General features: G+C 46.9%; 1 non-coding gene across 1 annotated transcript; it reads right to left on the minus strand.

Annotated features, from left to right (window-relative positions):
* Window positions 1–6,893: 6,893 nt before the first annotated feature.
* LOC139243425 (U2 spliceosomal RNA) lies at window positions 6,894–7,085 on the minus strand. The gene has a single exon (XR_011589570.1). It is a non-coding gene; the product is annotated as a U2 spliceosomal RNA (small nuclear RNA).
* Window positions 7,086–9,480: the final 2,395 nt, after the last annotated feature.

Raw genomic sequence — 9,480 nt, forward strand, 5'->3', positions numbered from 1 at the left:
CTGAACACTGTGCAATCATCAGCGATCATCCCTGTTATGTATTTAACCCTTTGTAACCTGCATGACACCTGACCACCAGAGGGCCCACCTGTTGGAGTCCCAAAGGATCCCAGCATCCCTTGGGAGCACAGTTTATAAGTAGGCCACCCACGAGGTACTTGCACTCTGGAATCTATTAAAGAAGCTAAGGTCACACTTGCTCATTACACACAGTACTTGGCCTCACCCTTTTATAATGAGCGTAATAACCCCTACTTCTGACCTTTATGATGGCGGGAAGGTCATTGATGAAGCAGCTGAAGGTGATTGGGCTGAGGACACTGCCCTGAGGAACTCCTGTAGCAATGTCCTGGGGCTGAAATGATTGACCTCCAACAACTACTTTCCTTTGTGCTGGGTATGGCTCCAGCCAGTGGAAAGTCTTTCCCCTTATTCCCATTGACTTCAATTTTACTACGGCTCCTTGATGTCATACTTGGTCAAATGCTGCCTTGATGTTGAGCAGTCATCTCACCTCGCCTCTGGAATTCAGCTCTTTTGTCCATGTTTGCACCACGGCTATAATGAGGTCTGGAGCCGGGTGGTCCTCAAACTGAGCTTCAGTGAGCAGGTTATTGGAGCAGGCCATGCTCCACCTCACAATCAACAAGCTCCCCGCTGGAGTAGAATTAAACTACAGAACCAGTGGGAAGCTGTTTAACCTACGCCACCTCCAGGCCAGGTCCAAGATCATTCCAACCTCTGTCATTGAGCTGCAGTATGCGGACGATGCCTGCGTCTGTGCACATTCAGAGGCTGAACTCCAGGATATGCCTCAGTGAATACATTGACTATATGAAAGCATAGGCCTTACGCTTAACATCCGTAAGACAAAGGTCCTTCACCAGCCTGTCACCGCCGCACAGCACTGCCCTCCAATCATCAAGATCCACGGCGCAGCCCTGGACAACGTGGACCATTTCCCATATCTCGGGAGCCTCTTATCAATAAAGGCAGACATTGATGCGGAGATTCAGCATCGCCTCCAGTGCGCCAGTGCAATCTTCGGCCGCCTGCGGAAAAGAGGGTTTGATGACCAGGCCCTCAAATCTACCACCAAACTCATGGTCTACAGGGCTGTAGTAATACCCACCCTCCTGTATGGGTCTGAGGCATAGACGATGTACAGAAGGCACCTCCAGTCGCTGGAGATATATCACCAACGATGTCTCCGCAAGATCCTGCAAATCTCCTGGGAGGACAGGCGCACCAACATCAGTGTCCTCGACCAGGCTAACATCCCCAGCATTGAAGCACTGACCACACTCGATCAGCTTCGCTGGGCAGGCCACATAGTACGCATGCCAGATATGAGACCCCCTAAGCAAATGCTTTCTGCGCAGCTCCTTCATGGTAAACGAGCCAAAGGAGGACAACGGAAAAGTTATAAGGACACCTTCAAAGCCTCCTTGGTAAAGTGCGACATAACCACTGACACCTGGGAGACCCTGGCCGCAGACCACCCGAGGTGGAGAAAGTCAATCCTGGAGGGCGTTGAGCTCTTTGAGTCTCGACGCAAGGAGCATGAAGAGGCCAGGCGCAGGCAGCGGAAGGAGAGCACGGCAAACCAGCCCTACCAACCCCTTCCCCTGACTAATGTCTGTCCCATCTGTAACAGGGTCTGTGGCTCCCGTATTGAATTGTTCAGCCATCAAAGAACTCACTTAGGGAGTGGAAGCAAGTCCTCCTCGATTCCGAGGGACTCTCTATTATGATGATGATGATATTGGTGAGCGAGTGCCATTTGATAGCACTGTCGACAACACATTCCCTCAGTGCTGATGATTGCTAGTAGATGGATGGGGCGATAATTGGCCCTGTTTGACATATCTGGGCAGTTTTCCACATTGTCGGGTAGCTATACTGTGTTGTAGCTATACTGGAACAGCTTGGTGAGAGACACTTAATTCTGGAGTACAACAGCTGCGATATTGTCAGGGCCCATAACCTTTGCTGTATCCAGTGCGCTCTGCCGTTTCTTCTTGAAGCTTGAGCACCGAGCTTGGAGACAGAGCTGGGAGATTTGCAAACTGAGTGGGTCAAAAGCAGAGTGGAGGAATTTTGTGAGTGCAGGGAATTGGTGGAGATGAGGAAGGCACTGGAGACGTCTTAACTGAAAAAGGGGAGCGGAGAAACAGAACCCAAGGTCTCTAAGTAAATAGAAACGAGAGCCAGGGGGGAGTGTAAGTGATGTCAGCGCATGTCAGTGATTGTTTTTAAGTGTTTAAGTTTATTTCTGTTAAGGTACTTGATAGTCTATTGGGTAGAGGCATGGCAGAGCACTTCAGCCCTATGGGATGCACATCTTGTGCCATGTGGAAACTCCAGGCTGCTTCCCGTGTCCTGGACAACCACATGTGCAGGTAGTGTCGTCAGTAATGAGCTCAAGCTCCAGATTTTGAAGTTTGAGCAGTAGCTGGTGTCATTGCGGTGCATCCGTGAGGGAGAGCTACGTGGATAGCATGTTTTAGGAAGTGGTCACCCCGCAGCATGAGTGTGCAGAGTGGCAATGGGTGGCCGTCAGACTGGCGAGGAGGACCAGGCAGGTAGTTCAGGTGTCCCCTGAGAGCATCCCGATTTCCAACCAGTAGTCAGTACTGAATACAGCCAGAGCCAAGTCCATGGCACCACGGGTAGCTGAGCTGTACGGGGAGGGGGTAGGGAGGAAAAAGATCGGGAATGCACTAGTGATGGGAGATTCGATAGTTTGGGGAACAGACAGGCGTTTCTGCGACTGCAGATGTGATTCCAGGATGGTATGTTGCTTCCTCAGTGCCAGGGTCAAAGATGTCACTGGGCAGCTGCAGAACATTGAGGAGGGAGGGTGAACAACCAGAGGTCGTGGTCTATATCTGGATCAACCACATTGGTAGAAAGAGGGATGAGGTCCTGCACGCAGATTTTAGGGAGCTAGGAGAGATTAAAAAGCAGGACCTCATAAATAGTAATCTCCGGATTACTCCCGGTGCCACGAGTTAGTGAGTATAGAAAAAGGAGGATAGAGCAGATGAATGAGTGTCTGGCGAGAGGGTGCAGGAGGGAGGGCTTTAAATTCCTGGGACATTGGAACTGGGTCTGGGGGCGGTGGGACCTGTACAGGCCGGACTGGTTGCGCCTCAACAGAGCTGGGACTAATGTCCTCGAAGTGGGGGATTGCTAGTGCTGTTGGGAAGGGTTTAAACTAATTTTGCAGGAGGATGGGCACCAGGATGTAGCATTAGAAAGGAGAAAATAGGTGCATAAAGGATTGGGCGAGACAGATAGCACTAGAGTAAGCAATAGTACAGGGGACAGACTAAGAGAATACAAGAAGGTCTAAGCTAGGTTTACAGTGCATGTGTTTGAATGCATGAGGTGTGGTAAATAAGATTGGTGAGCTGTAAGTGCAAACAGCCATTACACTACTAGGTGTATTCTATAGGAAGAAGAGAGGTGGGGCAGATGAGTGATCAAAATGTAGACCTACGCTTGGAGGGTGAGAGCATGGCTGAGGTACTAAATGAGAACTTTGCATTGGTCTTTACCAAGGAAGAAGATGCTGCCAAAGTCATAGTGAAAGAGGAGGTAGTTGAGATACTGGATGGGATAAAAATGAAGGAGAAGGTACTAGAAGGTCTGGCTGTACTTAAAGTAGATAAGTCACCAGGACCAGATGGGATGCATCCTAGGATGCTGAGGGAAATAAAGGTGGAAATTGCAGAGGTACTGGCCATAATCTTCCAATCCTCCTTTTAGATACGGGGCTGGTGCCAGAGGTCTGGAGAATTACAAATGTTACACCCTTGTTCAAAAAAGGGTGCAAGGATAAATCCAGCAACTACAGGCCAGTCAGTTTAACCTCGGTAGTGGGGAAGCTAACTTGATTTGAGTGTTTTGATGAGATAAGAGAGTTGATGAGGGCAGTGCGGTTGATGTGGTGTACATGGGCTTCCAAAAGACAGTTGATAAAATGCAAAATTATAGGCTTGCCAGCAAAGTTGAAGCCCATGGAATAAAAGAGACAGTGGCAGCATGGATACGAAATTGGCTAAGTGACAGGAAACAGAGTAGTGGTGAACGGTTGTTTTTCAGACTGGAGGAAGGTATACAGTGGTGTTCCCCAGGGGTCGGTACTAGGACCACTCCTGATCCTGATCTATATATTAATGATTTATTAATGACTTGAGTGTATGGGGCACAATTTCAAAATTTGCAGATGACACAAAACTTGGAAGTATAGTGAACAGTGAGGAGAATGGTGATAGACTTCAAGAAGACCGACAGGCTGGTTGAATGGGCGGACACGTGACAGATGAAATTTAATGCAGAAAAGTGTGACGTGATACACTTTGGTAGGAAGAATGAGGAGAGGCAGTATAAACTAAAGTGTACAATTCTAAAGGGGGTGCATGAACCGAGACCTGGGGCTGTATTTGCACAAATTGTTGAAGGTGGCAGGGCAGGTTAAGAAAGCTGTTTTATTTTTTAAAAGCATACAGGATCCTGGGCTTCATAAATAGAGGCATAGAGTACAAAAGCAAAGAAGTTATCACGAATCTTTAAAACACTGCTTTGGCCTCAACTGGAATATTTGTGGGCACTGTACTCTAGGAAGGATATGAAGGCCTTGGAGAGGGTTCAGAAAATATTTACAAGAATGGTTCCAGGGATGAGGAACTTCAGCTACGTGGATAGACTGGAGAAGCTGGAGTTGTTCTCCTTGGGCAGAGAAGGTTGAGAGGAGATTTAATGGAGATGTTCAAAATCATGAGCGGTCTAGACAGAGTAGATAGAGAGAAACTGTTCCCATTGGCAGAAGGATCGAGAACCAAAGGACACAGGTTTAAGGTGATTGACAGAAGAACCAAAGGTGACGTGAGGAAATTTTGTTTTATGCAGCAAGTGGTTAGGATCTGGAATGCACTGCCTGAAAAGGTGATGGCAGATTCAATTGTGGCTTTCAAACGGTAACTGGATAAGTACTTGAAGGAAAACCATTTGCAGGGCTATGGGGAAAGGGCGTGAGTGTGGAACTAGCTGAAGTACTCTTGCAGAGAGCCAGCACAAGCTCAATAAGCCGAATAGCCTCCTCCTGTGCTGTAACCATTCTGTGATTCTATGATACTATCCCTTGGAGTGAGTCAAATTGGCTGAAGACTGGCTTCTGTGATGTTGGGGATCTCGGGAGAGGGTTGAGATGGATCATCCACTCTCTGTACTTCTAACTGAAGATGGTTGCAAATGCTTCAGCCTTGTCTTTTGCACTCATGTGCTGGGCTCTGCCATCATTGAGGATGGGAATGTTCATGGGGTCTCCTCCTCTCGTCAGTTGTTTAATGGTCCCCCACCATTGATTGGATGTGGCAGGACTGCAGAGCTTTGATCTGATCTGTTGGTTGTGGGATCGCTTAGTTGTGTCTATAGCATGCTGCTTCCGTTGCTTAGCATGCATGTAGCCCTGTGTTGCAGCTTCTCTAGCTTGGTACCTCATTTTTAGGTACGCTTGATGCGGCTCCTGGCATGCTCTTCTGCGCTCCTCATTGAACCAGGGTTGGTCACCTGGCTTGATGTTATTGATAGAGTGAGGGGTATGCGGACCATGAAGTTATAGATTGTGGTGGAATACAATTCTGCTGCTGATGGCCCACAGCGATTCATGGATGCCCAGTTTTGAGCTGCTAGATCTATTCTGAATCTGTCCTATTTGGCATGGTGGTAGTGCCGCAAGATCCTACAAATTCCCTGGGAGGACAGGTGCACCAACATCAGCGTCCTCGTCCAGGCCAACATCCCCAGTATTGAAGCACTGACCACACTTGATCAGCTCCGCTGGGCAGGCCACATAGTTCGCATGTCAGACAAGAGAGTCGCAAAGCAAATGCTTTACTCTGAGCTCCTTCACGGCAAATGAGCCAAAGGTGGGCAGCGGAAACGCTACAAGGACACCCTCAAAGCCTCCCTGATAAAGTGCGACATTCCCATTGACACTTGGGAGTCCCTGGCCCAAGACCGCCTTAAGTGGAGGAAGTGCATCTGAGAGAGTGTTGAGCACCTAGCGTCTCATCGCTGAGAGCATGCAGAAATCAAGCGTAGGCAGCGGAAAGAGCATGCGGCAAACCAGTCCCACCCACCCCTTCCCTCAACGACTATCTCTCCCATCTGTGATAGTCTGTGGCTCTCGTATTGGACTGTTCAGCCACCAAAGAACTCACTTCAGGAGTGGAAGCAAGTCTTTCTCGATTCCGAGGGACTGCCTATGATGATGAGTGACACGATTGAGGGTGTCCTCAGTGTGAAGATGGGACTTCGTCTTCACATGGACTGTGCGGTGGTCGCTGCTACCAATGTTTTCATGGACCGATGCATCTGCGACAGGTAGATTGGTGAGGACGAGGTCAAGTAGGTTTTTCCCCTCGTGTTGATTCTCTCACCACCTAGTGCAAGCCCAGTCTGGCAGCTATGTCTTTCAGGGCTCGGTCAGTAGTGGTGCTACCGAGCCACTCTTGGTGATGGACATTGTACTCTGGGTGGAGGACTTCAATCTGTGCCCTTGCTTCCTTCAGTGCTTCTTCCAAGTGATGTTTAACATGGAGGAGGATTGATTCATCAGCTGAGGGAGGGCGCTAGGTGGTAATCCGCAGGAAGCTTCCTTGCCCATGCTTGACCTGATTTTTTTTTTTTTTTTTTTTAAATTCGTAGCCAATCGTTCCAATTCTTTGTCAAATCACAAATGCCAGAGGTCACCTTGCACATGCCAAGGATCACTCTGCGCCAATGCTCTTAGCCAAAAGGCCTAGAGCCACTGCACCGTTCCTGGAAGTACTGCAATACCAGGTTCGTGCCATGGAGGTGGATGGGTCAAGCCACCCCACACACCTCCGTGGAGGTGGATGGGTCAAGCCACCCCACACACCTCCGTGGAGGTGGATGGGTCAAGCCACCCCACCCACCTCCTGTTTCCAAAAAAGCAAGCATATACCTTCCTGACCAGGGAGAAACCACCCGGAGGTCATGGTGGCTGGTCAGGTCAGTTACGCATGATCTTAGCCAAAAGGCCGAGAAGCGATGCTTGACCTGATGCCATGAGACTTCATGGGGTCCAGAATCAATGTTGAGGACTCCCAGGGCCACTTCCTCCCAACTGTATACCACTGTGCTGCCACTTCTGGTAGGATAGGACATACCCAGGGATAGTGATGAATGAGGCTGGGACACTGACAAAGATATGATTCTGTTAGTATGAATGTCAGGCTGTTGTCTCTATGCTATGTGTCATTTCACCCCAGTGAACGGTATGGCTAAATGAAAATGTTTAATTATATACCAGATAGGTGATCTTCCAATGAGCTGCAAGATAAACAGGTTTATCTACTGCTGAGTTGGAAACATTTTAGTGGCGGTCTAGTGCACAGGATTTAGATCAGGCTGGAAGCCCGCAGGCAGAAAATGGTTGTAGATGGATTAGGATCTGCTTGGAGACTGGTCACCTTCAGGGACCGGTGTTGGTAATGTTGTTGTTTACTATTTTTATTAATGATGTAGGTATTCGGGAACAATTTTCAGGTTTGCGGATAATACCAAGTTATGTGCCAGACTTCGAACTATAGATGATGTTCGGCTACTACAGGCAAATCTAGATGTGCTGGGGGGGGATTAGGCTTGTGACTGGCAAATGATGTTTAATTTAGAAAAGTGCAATGTTCTGCATGTGGGCAGGGTGAATGCTAAACATACTTGCACACTTCAGGGAAAATTACTGAAGCCGGTGGAAAAAGAAAGAGATCTGAACGTTCTCGGGCATAGATCTCTAAAGATTCATGGCCAATGCTGTGAAGCCCTAGCTAGAGCGAATAGGGTGTAAAGGTGTATTTATAGGACAATTGACTAAGACATAATGTACTATTTTGTTCTTGTACAGGATCTTGGTTAGGCCTTAGTAAGAATACTGTGTCCACAGTTTTGGTCTCTTTACATGGATGATATTGTGGCTTTGGAAAGGGTGCAGAGTAGGGCTACAAGAATAATTCCCAGTTTTAAAACATCTTGGTTACCAAGATAGGCTCAGAGCTGGGACTCTACATTTTAGAGAAGCGTAGACTTATGATCTTAGAAACCTCGATCAAATTCCTAAGGGAATAGATGGTTTGCTCCATAAATAGGTTATGGAGGCTATGGTCACAATCTCAAGGTATGCAAGCCCAGAACTAGATTAGATGTTAGGAGGTGGTTCTTTTCTCAAAGAATAATGGACCTGTGGAACAGACTGCCGACTCGTGCGGTGAAAGCTGATTCGCTAAATTCCTTCAAATGAGCTGGACCCATTTCTGGCTCGTGTAAAAGGCAAGAACTGTATAGCATTAATCAGGACTGGAGTGTTCTCCTGGACTAGTTATGTTCGCCGAAAGGGGTCAAAGAGAAATTTTACTGACTTTTCCCCCTTAAGAGCCCTAGGTTTTTATCTGGGTTTTTCATCTCGCCCAGGAGATCACATGACTTTCGGGGTGGGGAATATATATACTGTGATGCACAAGGCAGTGTAATTTTGTGGGGCTGGTTGGAGGGGCCAGTGGGTTGTTCTCTGTTCATTGTCGTGTGTTCGTCCTGTTTACAGTGCTTTCTGCCTTTATTGGTGGGTAAATCCAAATCATGGCACCAAGATCTCTTTGTATCAGCAATTTGAGATGTATGCAAATTAATGGGAACATGGATATAAACTTTTTATATGTGACCCACAATGCTCTGTGGTATGCACCTATGTGGCCCACTAAGACAAAATTATCCATTGATGGTGGGGTAGGATTAGGATTTCTTTTTTAAGCCTGTATGAATAATAACATTTTATGAAGGGTAAATTTCATGTATGGTCTGTATATGAAGATTAAGCATAATTTGTATTGGGAAATTGACATGAATCTGGATTATACATGATTTTTTTTTAAAGGATCAGTTATGAATGACTATTAAACTATGTAATATACATGATATATGTTTAATCCTCATTCATACTGTAGCCTCCCAAAATTAAAGTTTGTATAACCTAATATACTCTCCACTACACCCGATTAGTAGACAGCATATTTTACTACTGAAAGTAGGATTCTGTTCCTTTTTCATAACTTTCTGTCTGCTGCAGATGACATTTCATGGGCCCTGAAGGCAGGGAGGTGACCTGCTTCCGGAGCTTTGCCAATACCAATTTGGGACGGATGCCAGACAGTGCATGTGGACCGTGTTATACAAGTGTTGCCTGTCATTTCCTGTAATCAGCTAGATTTTATTACACAATATACAGTAATTATGACATAATCATTAATCCTTAGAACACGAACATAGTCACTCAGGAGTGTATTGATTGTCAGTGACTGTCACAATGGCCACTTTCAGCAAAACTGAACTTTGCTACAAATCACAGAAAATGTTTGTTTGAAACTTTGGTACACTGGAGTGATTTCAAGGATGTAA

Source organism: Pristiophorus japonicus, unplaced genomic scaffold (assembly GCF_044704955.1).
Source record: "Pristiophorus japonicus isolate sPriJap1 unplaced genomic scaffold, sPriJap1.hap1 HAP1_SCAFFOLD_1689, whole genome shotgun sequence".
NCBI classification, from domain to species: domain Eukaryota; kingdom Metazoa; phylum Chordata; class Chondrichthyes; family Pristiophoridae; genus Pristiophorus; species Pristiophorus japonicus.